Here is a 17,939-nt window from a genome sequence, read left to right on the forward strand (position 1 = left end):
TGCATGAGTTATTTATGAGAGAATACTCAGTTATCTGAAGTGCAGTAGTTACATGCATGCATGCATTAACTAAATAAACTCAAAATCAGTTCAACAAACTATTTGAACTAATCTAACTGGACTTAACTCAGTTAACTGAGCTAACTAATTACAACTCAAAGTACAACTCATCCTGGTCTCCTTAATCAAGGGATAACTTCCTCAATCAAAGGTGAAACTGTTACATGTCTTCACATAGACTTCATGTTTGATTTTCTACAACTAATTAACTCAAGCTGAATTAATTGATTATTTTACAAATAGCTGCTAAGATCAAATTCGAATTTTAATTCTCAATTTTAGTTCAGGGACTAACTAAAATTGGAATGTATCCCGAAATGCTATCTTTAGCACTTCTACTTTTAGCATTTCTTGTTGTTATTTTCAACAGTCATGAGAACACCAGAAAACTCTTGGGACCACAAACCTATCACCTGCACATATCACAAATAGAGCACCAGGGGAAACATGTTTCTACGACATCTTATGATCACCCATGCTTATATCAAGCCATAAAAATCAACAATAAATAAATATTTAATCTAAATGCAGTTATTCTAGCATGATAATATCACATGATGATAGTAGCTATGAAAAAATGAGTATGCAATGCATCCTACCCTACCATGCATGTTACATTATGAAAATTATAAGTGTAATCATATAGCCAATGTAACCAGCATATCATTAAATCAATATAAAAACATTTTCCTTTATGAACCATCATGAGGCAGGGGACCCAAATATTACTTTTCTCAATGCAAGATTTTCTTGATGAATGGTAAGGGTGGGGGGTGGGAACATTTGAGGATACTGCATCAAGGTTTATGGATGAGGAGAGAAAGTAAGAATTCAACTCATGTAACCTTTCTCACAACGATCATATGGATAACTCAAGAACCAAGCTCATAAATTTTCAATGAATAGAAATCTCGGGTGTATCCTCCTCATGGAATGAAGAGATAGAAGGCTCATACATATCCACAATCACGTCATCTTGATTATTGATGAAGGAACAAGGTGAACTACTATCATCATATCTTGGGAAGAACCACAACCCGCTTTCAGGGCATTAGGAAGGCTCCTCAATTTCATGGCTCCCTAGAGATTCATCAAGAGGGGAATCAAACTCATCATGATCATTGGGTCGAGGATCATCATCTTGAAACATATAAAATAGGCCTCTCCAATGATCCATTTATTTCCATAGAAAATTTCATAAGATTCTATATTTGGAGTTGCGAGGGTGAACTTGAAATTCCTTGAGAGATGTTTGCTTCACCCTACAAGCATTGGCTTTAAAGTTCTATGAAGAACTAGGGCTTTGTTCTTCCAATGGAGTTGCCAAAAGGATATATCTGTAATGTCATATGGGAACAAGACACACGTCTCATGTCCCCGGAAATAGTGCCAAAATGTTACCACTCAAACTAGCAGAGGTCCTCGAAGGGGATCCTATAAAGCAACTACTAGGTCAAGTGGCAACAATAGAGCAATAGCCCACTATCACCTCAACTAAAGTTCCCTGCTCTTTACAAAATTTCACTAATGGGAGGAGACTCGGTATAAGAGGATTCACAAGGACGAATAAATCAATGATGGGATGAGGATTGATTCATGAAGCCTATTCACAAGGACGAATAGATCAATGATGGGATGAGGATTGATTCATGAAGCCTATGCGCAAAACCTACCTATGGTTTTTTGCATGGATTTCGCACATGGTTTTGGGCGCAATGGTTTTTGGTCCATGGTATTTTGTAGATCCGTTCAAGGGAACTACGGTTATGTTCTAATCCAGGGTTAATGGATTGGGGTTTATGGATGCTTCAGAATTTATATATATGTATTGTAACATTGAAAGTAACATAATGAAAAATCAATCTGGTAGTCCCGGTTTTGTGATCCAGGGGAAAATATTTGTGTATATTTGTTTTATGTGTTATGCTCTCACCATTGTTTATTTTCTATTTTTAGAATTTGTATGCAGGTAATTTATGTATGGGGTTAAAACCTACATTTGGAATCAGAGTTGTTTTGGCTTCAAGGGGATGCCTTTGCTGCTGAGGGGTTTTTCTCGGGCCTGTGGTAGACCCTGTTCAGTGGGAGATCTGTGGGACCGATTATTGTGGTGAAAGATGATGGCAAGCAGTGGAAAGATAGAGATCGAGAAATTTAATGGTCGTACTTTTGAGTTGTGGAAACTCAAGATGGAGGATCTGTTGGTGGGTAAAGATAAGTGGATCGCAGTAGATTTAAGTAATAAACCAATGGAAATGTTTGATGAAGGCTGGAAGAATTTGGATCGAAATGAAAAAAGCACAATATGATTGTGTGTCTTAGATTCAGTATTGCTGAATGTATCAAGGGAAGCTACGGTGAAGGTTTTGTGGGACAAGTTAGGGACTTTGTAACAATATAAGTCTCTGGTGAATAAACTATTCATACAGAAAAAGTTGTATAACCTGAGGATGAAAGATGGAGACTTGGTGATAGAGAATTTGAACGCATTTAATACTGTGGTAAGCTATTTAGTATTTGTTTATATTAAAATTTCAAATGAAGATAAGTGCATCAGTTTGTTGTGTTCACTACCAGATTCGTGGGATAGTCTAGTTGTTGAAATAGGCAGCAATGCAACTTCCTTGCAGTTTGATGAAATAGTCTCATCCTTGCTGACAGAGGAGATGAGACTGAAAAATATGGAGAGTCAGAATAGTGATGCCTTTTCTATACGAGGATAGTCCCAGAATAGAAAAAAATATAATTCCTCGAGTGGGAGATCTAAATCTAGAGGGAGATCTAAATCTCCAGGAAAATCTATAAAGGTGTGCTAGAAATGTGGAAAGGAAGGGCACTACAAAAAGGACTGTAAATATAAAGCTCCTGAGAAAGGAAAGGGATCTGATGATGCTCCTTCTATAGAGGTGAAAACCACCTCAGATGAAGGTGGGATTGTGTACTTGGCTTCTTCTTCAAGTACACATGTAGGTCATGAGGCTTGGTTGATTCACTCAGGTGCATCCTTTCACTTCACTCCCCATAGAGAGTGGTTTTGTGAGTATGAGAAATATGATGGTGGTGATGTCTTCTTAGGGGATGATAGGAAGGCTAGAATCATTGGTCACAGAAAAGTCAAGTTGAAGTTTCAAGGTGGAAGGATTAAAACACTTCAGGGTGTTCTTCATATTTCTGCATTAGCCAGAAATCTGATTTCTGTAAGAAAGCTGGATGATGCAGGTGTAAAAATAGTGTTCGAGAAAGATACCTGCAAGATGGTTCAGGTAGCACTGGTATTGATGCGGGGAGTTTAGATTGGAACTCTATACAAGCTGCAAGGTAGAACTGTTATTAATGGGTGCAACAATTTTGTGGTTCCTGAAAGTGGGGAAGAAAATCTAGTGGTCTTTAGAGAAAAGACCATGTTATGGCATCAAAGGCTTGGACATATTGGAGAGAAGGGGCTTTGAATACTTCATGGTAAAGGTATGGTAGAAGGTATGTCTAATAGCTCTATGGATTTTGATTTCTATGAAAATAGTGTATATGGGAAGCAGAATCGGGTGAGTTTCCCCTCTGGTGGTAAGAGGGCGAAACAGATATTAGAGCTTGTGCAAAGTGATGTGTTTGGACCTGTGTTGGTTCCATCATTGGGTAATTCTGTGTACTATGTATCATTTAAAGATGACTTCTCAAGGAATACATGGATATATTTTCTTCAAAAGAAATCTGAAGTCTTTGAAAGGTTTAAAGAATTTAAGGCTTTGGTGGAAAACCAGACAGAGAAGAAGATAAAGGTGCTGAGGAAAGATTACAGGGGAGAGTTTTGCAAGAAGGAATTTGAAGATTTTTTTAAGAAGTGTGGTATAGCATGGCAGAAGCCTAATCCATACACACCTAAGAAAAATGGAGTTGCAGAAAGAATGAACAAGACGTTTATGGAAAGGGCAAGAAGCATGCTCAGTGGTGTCGAGTTAGGACAGGAATTCTAAGTAGAGTCAATGGAGACTGCATGTTACCTGGTCAAGAGATCACCTTCATCAGTGTTGGAAGATAAGACTCCACAAGAGGTATGGACTAGTAATAAACCCTCTCTTTCACATCTGAGGGTATTTGAATGTGATGCTATGTACATGTTCCAAAGGAGAAAAGAACAAATTTGGATAGTAAATCTGAAAAGTTCATCTTTATTGGGTATAAGGATGGTTTAAAAGGTTATAAGCTTTGGAACCCAGTAATAAGGAAGGTTATGTACAGCTGAGATGTGGTGTTTAGAGAGGTGAAAGATGTTATTAAACATGAAGCCCTACCAAAGGAACCTAAGAAGATAGTGTTTGAGCTAAAGGAGGGAGAATCAGACTCTATAGCAGAAAAGGAATCAGAAGATGAAGAGCCACAAACTTCGGTTGTGAGAAGATCAGTTCGAGAAAGAAGGCAACTAGAAAGGTATAGTACATCTTCTTTCTATTCAAATTTTACTTTATCTATTACTGATGATGTTCCCAAAACTATGAAGGAAGCAGTGGATTCAGAGGATGGAAAACTCTAGAAAGAGGCCATGGTTGATGAAATGGCATCTTTGCACAAAAATGAGGCTTGGGATCTGGTTGAGTTGTCATCTGGAAGGAAAACCATTAGCAGTAAATGGGTGTTCAAGAAGAAGATGAATGCCAAAGGAAAGGTGTAGAAATAAAAAGTTCGATTGGTAGCAAAAGGTTATTCCCAGGTGCCAGGAATTGACTTTGGTGATTTTTTTTCTCCTGTTTCCAATGTAGCTTCTATTAGATTACTTTTATCTGTTGCTGGTGCTTTTGATTTTGAGGTAGAACAGATGGATGTGAAGACAACATTTCTTCATGGGGATTTGGAAGAAGAGATCTACATGAAGCAACCTGAAGGCTTTGCAGTGAAGGGTAAGAAAGAACTGGTGTGCAAGTTAAAAAAGTCTTTGTATGGGTTAAAATAGTCACCAAGGATGTGGTATCAGAAATTTGATACTTTTATACGAGGACTTGGCTTCACCAGAAGCAAAGCATATCACAACATGTATTTTAAATTAATTGGCGACCGTGTGATTTATCTAGTCTTGTATGTGGATTATATGTTGCTCGTTGGAAATGACAAAGAAATTATCCAGTATTTGAAGACAAAATTGCCCTCCAAATTCAACATGAAAGATCTTGGTGCTGCAAAATATATTTTGCACATTGAAATTAAACGGGATCGAGCAAAGAGGAAGCTCTGGTTAAACCAGAGGAAGTATGTCGAGACAATATTGCAGAGGTTTAATATGCAGGATAGTAAACCAGTGAAGGTTCCTATTCTTGTAGGTGTAAAGTTATCTGTTGAACAGTGTCCCAAGACACAAGAATAGGAAGAGGAAATATCACATGTTCCATATGCAAGTGCAATAGGTAGTCTGATGTATGTAATTGTCTGTACTAGACCAGACATTACACATGCAGTGGGAGTATTAAGCAGGTTTATGTCAAAACCAAGGAAGGAGCATTGGACAACAGTGAAGCGGGTTTTCAGGTATTTGTGTGGCACTAGAGATTATGGTTTGTGCTACCAAGGAAGACTAGGATTGGACAGAGTTTGGACATTCATGGCTTTGTTAATGCAGAATGGGCTAGATATCTGGATAAGAGAAGATCTACAAGTAGATATGTGTTTAACCTATTTGGAGGTGCAGTCAGTTGGATGAGTAAGAGACAATCTGTAGTGACACTTTCAACTACAGAGGCAGAATATATGGCAGCCACTCATGCAAGCAAGGAATAATTGTGGTTGCAGATATTGTGTTCAAGTATGGGGTTAGTACATCAAGCTATAAGGATAGACTGTGATAGCCAAAGTGCAATTTTCTTGGCAAAGAACCCTGCTTATCATTCAAAAACAAAGCACATTGATGTTCAGTAACACTTTGTGAGGGATATGGTAGAAGACAAAAAGTTGTTGTTGATAAAGGTGGACATTTTGAAGAATACTACAGATGCATTGACAAAGTCTGTGAGCTCTGAGAAGTTCTCTTGGTGTAGAGAAACAATGGGCATTGCAGGGTTGGATCAATGACTAAGCTCTCCTGTGGCCCCTTGTGGAAAGAAAACAACAAGTGGGAGAATGTTGGGTTATGTTATATTCTTTCCATGACTAGCCCCAGTAGTTAAGTCGGGGGGTTCGAGGTGGGGCAGAGTTTCCCCTTCATTGCATCAAGCACAACAGAGGGGTCACAGGAAGGGCAGCAACCCCCCTGTTAGGGGGTTTAATGGGGGTGGTAGACCCCCTTTATGGGGTTCGAGGCAATGCCCCAGGAAAATATTTTTTGGACCCTATATTAGGTGGGCGGACCTACCTATGGTTTTTTGCATGGATTTTTCACCTGTTTTTAGGCGCGATGATTTTCGGTCCATGGTATTTTGTAGATCCGTTCAAGGGAACTACGGTTATGTTCTAATCCAGGGTTAATGGATTGGGATTTATGGATATATATGTATTGTAACATTGAAAGGAACATAATGAAAAATCAATCTAGTAGTCACGGTTTTGGGACCTAGGGGAAAATCTCTGTGTATATTTGTTTTATGTGTTATGCTCTCGTCATTGTTTATTTTTTGTTTTAGAATTCATATGCAGGTAACTTCTGTACGGGGTTAAAACCTACACTAGGACCCCTGCTAGTTAGAGTGGTAACAATGTCCCCATAGGAATATTAGACCAATCCAATATGGGCCTTACACAAGCACAAAGGTTGTGGGTGAAAATTATTTTGAATTAAATATTCCCCTTTCTTTGGCTTGCACCTAATATTTTGTGTGGAGTTGCTTCAGCCATATTTTACACCTTTGTTGAACACCTTAGAGACAATTGAGCAATTGGCCCCCACAAAATTCAATATTAATAGCATTGAACAAGATATATTGTATTGGATCATGGACACCAAGACAAATGATACCCACTAGCAACACATACAAATATACCAGCTTGGTAAAGTAAGGAAACCTTTTCACTAATACAAGTGGTTCACCAGGGGCAAAATTTAGCATACGTTTCCCCATCTGATGAGAGAACTTGACACAATGGAGAGCATTACTTCCTGAGGGGGAGGATTTATCTAGGTGGATATCGGTGGCCACCGACCTCCTCAGCTAACTCAACATTTCTCTACCTTCTTATCATTTTTCTATGGTTTTTGGGATCCCAATAATTTTAGGGTCGTTTTTAGGCCTTGTTACCCACCAAAATGGGTAAATACATAGGAGAAAATTGTTCTCCTACATTTGATAGCCAGCCATCTAGCAACCCCTAATAACCACTATTTGACAATGATATGCCATGTGCCTCTCCATTTACATCAGTCATATACCTCATCATCTAGTATTACCACATGGATGAAGGTGGGTTGTTATCCAAAAGGAACTTTGATTATTTTTCAATTGGGTGCTTATACTTGTTTATTTTGGGCATTTAGTATTGATAAAGAGGTGATCTAGTAGATTGACCAATCTTGACTGTAAATTTTTCTCTCACCCTACCAGGGGGGTTAATTTTTAACACTAGTCTATTGGGGCCTTTGTCAACTCCTTTGGGTTATAAGGGCGGCACTACTTGGAAAACCCATATTGAGATAGTGTGTTACTTATCCTCTATACCATACTTGACATTTTCCATCACACATTACAAGACCACCTACCACATACATTCTTTAGGTCTAACTTATCATTGGTTCACATGGGTTTGGCACCCATATTTCCACATTTCTTTAGTGCGGTCGGAAAACATATCCCTAGAGGTTGATGTAGCTAAATGAATGGAAAAGCATATCATGGCCACAACGAAATAAAAAGAAAAAGAAAAAATCAAAATGCAAAATATGGTCGGGACATAAGTTAGCATATGGGGAAAATCCTAGTAGGAACTGTTAGCTTTGTTGGCGTTTGGCCCAAAAATAGATCCAAAACACTCCCTAAGTCTCCAAAGTTTGCTTAAGATCATCCAAAGATCGAAACAAGCAAGGAAGGAGAGCCCTTGGAAGGGAATAAATTCACTATCGAGAGGCAAAAAATGCATTAGAACAATCAAAAACCATTATCGCAGGCTTAAAACTCAAGAATGCACAGTAGTCGTTAGATCTGGCCAATCAACGGCCCAGATCTAGCGGCAAATCGCAATTTGGCAGCCGCAGGTAGTGGAAATCGGCGCTGGATATCGTCGATCAACGATCGCCAATGATCGGATCGGAGGGTCACAATCGGCAGAGGCAAATCGGCCATATCAGTGCAGACAATATGGAAGTTGCAACTGCGATCAGTGATTAAATGTGGACCATCGATCGCGCGCGCAAATCGACAGCCCATTACATCGCCAGATCGCTATCGGCGGAAACCATGGGGCAGGGCCTTTGCATATACATATGGGTGACCCGATAGCCAGACCCGACGGCATTATATATGATGTTTTATAATATTTGAAGTCCGCTGATTGGCCATTTTTAATGTATTTCGTGTATTTTCGTTATATAATGAAAACACGAAGGGAGCCTTGAGGCAGTTCGATTGCGATGATGCCCAGACCCGAAAGGGTATGGGAAGTAAAATATATATTATTTAAAATTCGCCAAAGCCCATTTTCATGCATTTTTTAGTGTTTTTCGCATATTTCATAATACGAGGAAAATACGCAGGAGCAGGCTTTTTGCGACTCGCGATGGCAACAAGGGTGGACCCGAGAGATTAATAAACTATTTTTGAGGACTTTTGAAGTCCAAAATACATAGAGAAGGCAGTATTTATCAGTGATTGTAGCATTTTCTGTATAAAAACAGAAAACAATCATTGGAAACGTTTAAAGGGATTTCATAGGCCCGAAGAGCCATTCCACCATAGAGCAGAGGCCGGAAGGGGAATAGACAGCGCAACACAGCCACATCAACTAGAAATGATCATGGAACCACAGCACAACACAGCCAGAACAAACATAATGATTGTGGGGCATCTCTAGCACAGGAGAACTCCCAGATAGCGCAACAAACTACCCAAAATATCTGAAAGCGATTACTCTTATGTCAGAAGTAGAAAACTCCGAGCCATCTGCCTAGTCAGAGATCAAATATTTAAACAAGACAGAGGGATAGATTAAGACCTCTCAAGCCTCAAAAGGCTCATCATCATTGTAAAGAGCTATAAATAGCTGAAAACTAAATGTAACAGAGGTTCAACTTTTGGAGATTATTACTACTATGTTCCTTCAAGCTTCTCATCTTCATTCTAGCAATATAAGCTTCTTTTGATATTACATGTTCAATTCCATTTTCTTTGTTTTTCTATGCTTGCACATGAATAGGTTATTCATGTTTTCTGCTGTGTCTAATGCCAGATAAATGTCATCTTATTTCTGCATTGATAAACTAGATTTGCAAGTTTCATTTGCTTCCTGTAGCTGGCCATTCATATATGTTTATATATGCATCTACTAGTACAGTCAGTATTCTCCATCTTTCCGTTGAATCTATAAACTATTGAGCATTAGTAGAGTAAAGCCTTGTATTGTTGAGGGTGTTCATGCATGTCTTGAGTGAGAATAGAGCTGAAATGATTATCTGACTTGATCCAAACCATCATTCATTCCAATAGTTTAGAGAACAATATTGAAGATTATATGTTACCAGGCATCTCCGATCTGCAACCTAGGAGAGTTTCCTGGAGTGATAACATAATTGGCACCGTTGTCGGGGAGAGGAAACTGAAGCTCAACTTCCCTGGGAAATGACATAGATCCAGCTTTGATTATAGACAAATTCTGGGCACTTTTTTGGTTGTAATCATCTATCTGGCGACTCTACTGGAGGCCGAACCTCTTGGCGACTCCACATCATAGTTCTAGCTCAGTTTGTGAGGCATACTCGGAGAAATCCTTAGAATTCACAATCTGACCCAGTACCTAACCCTAAAAATATCATCAAAGAAAGAAAGTTATTGCGGAAAGGAGCAGCAGGTTCAGGTAAACCTAAACAATCTCCTATATCTCTTCAAGGAAGGCCTATAATAGAACAAATACATGTTAAGAGTATAGCTTCTAATACTAGCAGCGAAGAAAAACTCTTAGAGATTCGTAAATCTCCTTATTCTTTAGGTTTTCCTTTTGTTGTATGCCCAAAGGAAACCTCACATCATATCCATCATACTCCTTTAGTCTTATCAGTCACTCCTCAGCCCTCTATGATTCAGACTACCAGTACTCTTTTAGCCACCACAGCTATGGCAAGTCCACAAGCACCTACCAAAATGGAAAGAATCATAGCTGCTAGGTATGGACCTCTAATACTGCCCACTCCTTTGAATGGTATGCCTACTGGAGAATATCAGAAGTATATGCCTAAGTTCACTGGGACTGAAGGTATTACAGTTGAAGAACATCTTGAGTCATTCTATAGCTACGCTGATAACCAGGACATTAGTGAAGATGATGTCTAGATGAGAGTCTTTGTCCAAAACCTAGATGGAGAGGCTAGAAAATGGTTCAGAGAACTGACCCTAATATCTATAGTAGATATTGAGGCCTTAGATGATGCATCCCTAAAGCATTGGGGGGATAAGAAGGATATCCTTTACTACCACACTAAGTTTAGGAACTTACAAATGGAAAATGGTGAGATGTTGTCTGATTTTAATAAGAGATTTAACTGCATGTACAGCAAGATACCAGCTGAAGTAAAACCCACCACTACCTCTGCTAGACTCATATATGCAAGTGCCTTTGATTCTGACTTTTGTTTACTGTTGAGGGAGAGGTGATGTGCTTCTTTGGCTGATATGTAAGATGCAGCCCTCGAAGTAGAATCAAACATCATGGCTGCAGAAAATCTCAAAGGTAATGCTGATAGAAGAAGACAGAGGAGCGAGCCTTCATCATCTTTAGATCCCAAGATTGATAAAACGGCCAAGATTATAGAGTCATTAGCCTCTGAAGTTTCCAAATTAAAGGTTGATCAGCATTCTGGGAAAGGAAGGGTTACTAATACCTTTGCTCCTCCAAATCCAAATCCATATAGAAGAGCAAATGAGCATTTGCAGATTTTGCAAAGAAACAAAGAGGCCAATGAAGACCAAAGGGTGAAGACCCCTTTTCAAAATGCAATCATGGAAGAAGAGAAGTTTGAGGAACATGATGAGATTCAGTATATGGAAGAAAAAGGCAACACCACTTTTTTAACCAAAGCTGCCTATGAGAAGTCATTATTCAATGACCAGATTACCCAAGATTGGGATGGTGAAGCTGTTCTACAAACTAAATATCAGCAAAGAGATAATCTAAAGTCAAAGATGAATAATGTCAAGGAAGCTCCTGCTCATAAAGTTGTTGTCCCTACAGAACAGCAAGCTAATAAGCAGAAGCAACCAGCAGTTGATCCTATCATCCTCAAATCTCTAGCCATAGAGGTAAGAGGCCTTGACAAGTCCCCTTCTTCTTTCAATTTTCAATCATAAATTCAGAAGACAAGAATACATATGCCTCTGATTGAACCAGTGAAGAATGAGTGCTTCAAGAAATCTATCCTTGAGGCTCTTAAGCCTAATGCCATCCAAGCTTCCATTGAATATGTAAATCTGCAATATGACCAACTAGCTACTATTCTCAGCCCAATGATTGAAAATTGTGAAGACAGCTCCCCATCATTCTATGTCTCTCTGACCATTCATGATAAAATCCTTCATAATTGCCTTCTGGACACTGGAGCTAGCCATAATGAAATGCCCAAGGCTGTCATGGATAAGCTCGGTCTTGACATTACCAAGCCTTATCAGTTGGCCTCTATGCAGCTTAAAAAACCAATTTGCTAGATCATAGACGAAGAAGGCCCATAGATTTGGGACATGTTATTTGATGGGGCTTGCTCTAAGGAAGCTGCAGGAACAAGTGAAGTCCTTGTGTCCCCCACAAAGGAATACATTGATTCATCTTTTATATTAACTTTTCAGGTCACAAATGACACAGCAAAGTATAAAGCAAACCTTGTTATTCAGCAGGTGTACAGAACCTTCCAAACAAAACATCCAAGGCTGAAAGCATACAAAGATCAGGGCAAATATAAACCATCTCTGCCTAATAATACCAAATGTTGGAAAGTTTTTGAAGTAGAGGATCAAATCAATAGGCTTTTGTAAGTCTTTGATGAATTTGTTGATATGCACATTGACCAAAAGAGAGAAACCTTTGATAGAAAGGTAAAAAGGGTCAATTTTCAGTTTGGTGACTATTTTCTAAAAAGGGATGCATCAAAGGAAGGATATGTTTTTGATGGCCCAGTCAATGGGTTGTTCTTCGAACTTTATTTCAGTTAAGGATTTCAAGCCTTGGTATTGTAAATATGTTGTTTTCAAGTTTTAATTCATGCTAAATAGACTCCATGCCCAATGCAACACTAGGAGGAAGATTTGATCTTGTTTTTTACAAGAAAGGCATTGTTTTGTAGTTCTTGAAGCCTCACAGGGAGGCTTTCATCCCCAGAAGGAGTCAATGTTAGCTTTGTTGGCGTTTGGCCCAAAAATGAATCCAAAACACTCCCAAAGTCTCCAAAGTTTGCTTAAGATCATCCAAATATCAAAACAAGCGAGGGAGGAGAGCCCTTGGAAGGGCAGAAACGCACTATCGGGAGGCAAAAAATGCATTAGAACAGTCAAAAACCATTATCGCAGGCTTAAAACTCAAGAACGCATAGCAGCCGTTAGATCTGGCTGATCAACGACCCAGATCTCAATGGAAAATCGCAAATCGGCAGTTGCTGGCAGTGGCAATCAACGCTGGATACCGTCGATCAGTGATCGCCGATGATCGAATCGGCGAGTCGCAATCGGCAGAGGCAAATCGGTGGTATCAGTGCAGACAATATGGAAGTTTCAACTGCAATCGGCAATGTAACGTGGATCGTTAATCGTGCGCGAATATCAACGACCCACATTACATCGCCAGCTTGCTATCAGTGGAAACCATGGGGAAGGGGCATATACATATGGGCGACCCGATAGCTGAACCCGACAGCATTATATATGATGTTTTATAATATTTGAAGTCCGTGGATTGGCCATTTTTAATGTATTTCATGTATTTTCGTTATATAACGAAAATACGAAGGGAGCCTTAAGGCAGTGCGATTGCGATGATGCCTGGACCCGAAAGGGTCTGGGAAGTAAAATATATATTATTTAAAATCTTCCAAAGCCCATTTTCATGCATTTTTCAGTGTTTTTCGCGTATTTCATAATACGAGGAAAATACACAGGAGCAAGATTTTTGCGACTCGTGATGGCAACAAGGGCAGACCTGAGAGATTAATAAACTATTTTTGAGGACTTTTGAAGTCCAAAATGCACAGAGAAGGCGAGATTTATCAGTGATTTCAGTGTTTTCTGTATAAAAACATAAAACAGTCATTGGAAACATTTAAAGGGATTTCATAGGCCCGAAGATCCATTCCACCACAGAGTAGAGGCCAGAAGGGGAATAGACAGCGCAACACAGCCACATCAACCAGAAAAGATCATGGAACCATAGCACAACATAGCCAGAAAAAACAAAATGATTGCGGGGCATCTCTGGCATGGGAGAACTCCCAGACAGCGCAACAAACTACCCAAAATATATAAAAGCGGTTACTCTTCTGTCAGAAGCAGAAAACTCTGAGCCATGCTGCCTAGTCAGAGATCAAATAGTTAAACAAGACAGAGGGATAGATTAAGACCTCTCAAGCCTCAGAAGGCTCAGCATCATTGTAAAGAGCTATAAATAGCTGAAAACTAAATGTAACAAAGGTTCGACTTTTGGAGATTATTACTACTATGTTCCTTCAAGCTTCTCATCTTCATCTTTTGTTGTTACATGTTCAATTCCATTTTCTCTGTTTTTCTATGCTTGCACATGAATAGGTTATTCATGTTTTCTGTTGTGTCTAATGCCAAATAACTGTCATCTTATCTCTGCATTGATAAAAAAGATTTGCAAGTTTCATTTGCTTCCTGTAGTTGGCCATTTATATATGTTTATGTATGCATCTGCTAGTACAGTCAGTATTCTCCATCTTTCCGTTGAATCTATAAACTATTGAGCATTAGTAGTCTAAAGCCTTGTATTGTTGAGGGTGTTCATGCATGTCTTGAGTGAGAATAGAGCTAAAATGATATTCTGACTTGATCCAAACCATCATTCATTCCAATAGTTCATAGAACAATATTAAAGATTATATGTTGCCAGGCATCTCCGATCTGCAACCTAGGAGAGTTTCCTAAAGTGATAACAAGACCTCTACCCTCTTCATTAGCCATCACCTGAATCCTGAGCACGTGATGCTCCTTCACATCGAAAGGAACATGTTGTGACCCTAGAGCCAACCTCTGGCTGAGAAGAGGTCAATTCCTAGGACATCTATACAAAAAGATAATAAGTATTGCTTGTTGTCCCATTATGATTATTCAGAGATTATTTTCACTAGTAATGCAGAGGAAAGCTTCTTTAAATAGAAATACTTCTCAGGATGGCCTCACTAATTATGAAAATGAATTAAAAGTTGTAACAAGGTGAGAGATAGAAAAATGGAAGGTTCAAAACAAAATGCTACAACCACATAATATTTATTTAAACCTTAGTAGAATGCATGAGAGACTTCAAGAATGTATGTATGTGTGGAAAAGTGGAGTGCAATTTTAAGGTTATTTGATTAAAATTTACAAGTACTATGAGCAAAGTAAATTTGTATTATAAAAATAACCAGCAGCTTCATAACATTTTTCCAAAAGAAGAGGAAACAATAAATGACTTACAATAGCAGGAAACACATATCATATCCAAAAATCAGTTTGGAATCATCCAGGAATCTTTTATTAAACTCAAGAAAATTTAACATGTTACACAACAATTTTTTCTCTCTCTAAAGTCAAAATTCGGAAACCAAAAAATGGTTCTCTAGAGTATTTTTGTAGTGACATTAAAAAGATGACAGCTATAAAATTGTTAACTACCATAAATTGCTTAAACTATTTTAAAAACTACTCTAAGCCCTATTCGGTCCTCCTAAGGACTTAAACTTTAAAACTTAAAATATATTGACTCAAAATTACAATATATAATATATTTTGAAATATTTTATGAAAGAAACTATGTGGTTGATTTTCATTGGATGACTTGTGATTTTTTAGCAGGCTCACTTGTAGAAGGTCCAGGTTTAGCTACTTCACTTGGTGACATCAATGCTCTGCACTTTTTCCATATTGATAAATTTGAACTTGGGCACTTGATAAACCTGACATGAGCCATTCTGAAATTGGTAATTTGGTTGTAGGTTGGTTTCTCTATGAAGAGGGTTTTGACCAACCATAGCAACTAGAAATATCTCTGAAAATAATTCACAATGGTAGAGCCCTTCAATATTGTTGTTTTCTCATGTGAAGAATCAATCTTACTTTTTGCCTCGACCAATAGTGTCTCATATGTCTCCCAGGGGAGAAGATTACCTTGTTGATCCCAACATGAGGGAAATCCTACCCTGATCCTTTTGTCAAAGTATGTATTGAATTTCAAAATAGATTCCTTGATCTCTCCCAACTTTTCCTCTATATTTTTTCTATAAAGATTCTTTTGTACCATTTTATTTATTTCCAGAACAAGAGTTGTTATGTCTTCAATATCCATAGTTCTTAATTCTTGAGATGATTTAGAATTAATAAAATCAATCATTTTCTTTGCTAACTAGGCACTTCGTTAGGATTTTCTTTTACTAGAAGAAAATGATCATTGCTAAATCTCTTACAATGGTTTTCTCCTTTGCCTTAATCAACATATAATCCCGTATTACTTTCACCTTTTAAATGATTTCATTCCAAATTATCTCTCTGGATTTTATCAGATACATATAGCCTTTCAGCGTCTCCTTCAGTTCTTTGATCTCATCACATGCTATCAGATAGTTCTTCTAATGTTGTGATGCACTTTCCTTTGCCATATTCAGTTGTCTCTCTTTAATCTTCAAGTGCTCTCTAGTTTTATCCAGAATCTTCTAGATTTTCTTCATTTCATCCTATTAAATCTTTAATTTTGTCATTACCCTGGTAAGTTTATTAGAAAGGTCTTCGGAATCTGTCTACACAACAATTGTGCACACATGAGTGTTTATTTTATAATGCAAGATTACATTCAATTCTCTCAAAATGGCCACTTCCATATTCCTTTCAAGTAATTGCTAAGTTATGAGTTCCTTCTCTTTTTCAATAAGAGCTAATTCTAGAGCCATAACATGTTCAATTGCAGGCAGCGTCAACTTCCTCCTCAATACTTGAATCTCTGGTTTTTCCCCCTAAAAAATCTTTTTAACATCAGATCTATCTTCTGGGTTTACTCCAAGCTTGACAATTAACTTCTTGAGTTCCTCATTCTAGGTATGAAAAGCTCTAGAATTGGATTTTTCTTATTTTAATTTATTTATTACCTTCCCCAATAAACCTTATGCTTTATTTGTTGCCAATGATGCCTTACTTAAATCATTGTAAATAAGTTCCCCAGTTCTATACAGATTAATTTTGTTAGGCAATGGAATATTTGTTGCATCCACAGTTAAGTTTACAATTTTGAATCCTGCTGCAGAAGAAACTATCAAAGCAGAAGGATGAGAAAAATAAAATTTGATTTGATTTATTTCTAAATCCCTGGCTGACAGTAATCTGGTATGATACTCTTATATTGATTAGACTTCAATCCGAGAAGCCACATTCTCCCTAATATTTTTATTTTTCTCTTAAACCTGTTCAAATGAATCCTTCAAGGCAGTAATAGAAGTTTATCCAGCTCCTTTAGGAATAGGAGAAGAAGGTGTGCATCTCACTTCTCCTAACTGTAATTGAAAACCAATTGAAGAAGAGGAACTTTCTACCACAGGCTCAAATTCCTTTCCCTTTTCATGTAATTTTGATTTCTTGGAACTGCGGTTGGTTTCTTCATCTAGATCAATGACCTCTTCAATTCCTCTCTTAAATCCTTTCTCTGCAGGGTGGGGAGTTTCAACCTCCATCCCCTTCTAGGCTTCAAACTGACCACCATTAGCTAGTTCTTCTATCTCAGGCCTTCATTCATGAATGTATGGAGCATAGTAATTATTCATCCTTCTTCTTGAAATAATTTCATGAAGATCATAGGACCATTTGTATCCTTGTTGAAAGTAGATGTCTCGAAGCATTTTATCAACTTCCTCCATAGCCTAAATATTATTTACAATAAAATGCCCAACAGTTTTGGGCAACTTGAACAAATACCCTTTCTTTGTTGGTACAAAATGAATTTAATCTACATTTAAACTTTGTCTAATGAATTCCAATGCAAATAGTCTCATTGGTACAAAATATGGGAGTCTATAAGGGGAAACCTCTGCTCCATACAATCTAATTTCCACATAATATTAAAATTGAAACTAGACTCCTAGTTTAACATCTTTGTTGAGTTGTAAAAAGGATTAGGCTTTTGGCAGGAGGCATGGTGGAACAAATATGTTTATGATAGAATAGACAATTGGCATAAAAGAGGCAATGAAATATGGAAAACCCTCATAGTTAGTGCGACTTTGTACAATTTCAGTCCAGTTCACCATTGATTGTTTTCTTTTATGAGAATCCATTATGTTCAAGCCAAATTCATGAATCTTTCTACATGAACATAAAGGAATAAGTGAACCAACAAAGGTGGGAATTTTAAGCAACCAATAAGATTCAGGTTTGACAATTGAGAATTCACTAAACCCTCCCAAAAAGTTGGTATATGAAGAGTCTGATCAGGAGCTCAGGACCAAGTGTCGTAAAATGGTCAAAAATGAAAGTGCTCAAAACTGGTTTGAACCTAAACGACTGGATAGACGTCGTCTTCTT

The 17,939-nt window shown here is 38.0% G+C and overlaps 1 pseudogene; it reads right to left on the minus strand.

Annotated features, from left to right (window-relative positions):
- The window catches only part of LOC149262666 (COP9 signalosome complex subunit 5b-like), an 80,756-nt pseudogene extending 63,664 nt beyond the window's left edge, over positions 1 to 17,092 (minus strand).
- Positions 17,093 to 17,939: the final 847 nt, after the last annotated feature.

This window comes from Pinus tabuliformis, chromosome 6 (genome assembly GCF_031772625.1).
Source record: "Pinus tabuliformis cultivar Carrire ecotype Pingquan chromosome 6, CPIR1, whole genome shotgun sequence".
NCBI lineage: Eukaryota > Viridiplantae > Streptophyta > Pinopsida > Pinales > Pinaceae > Pinus > Pinus tabuliformis.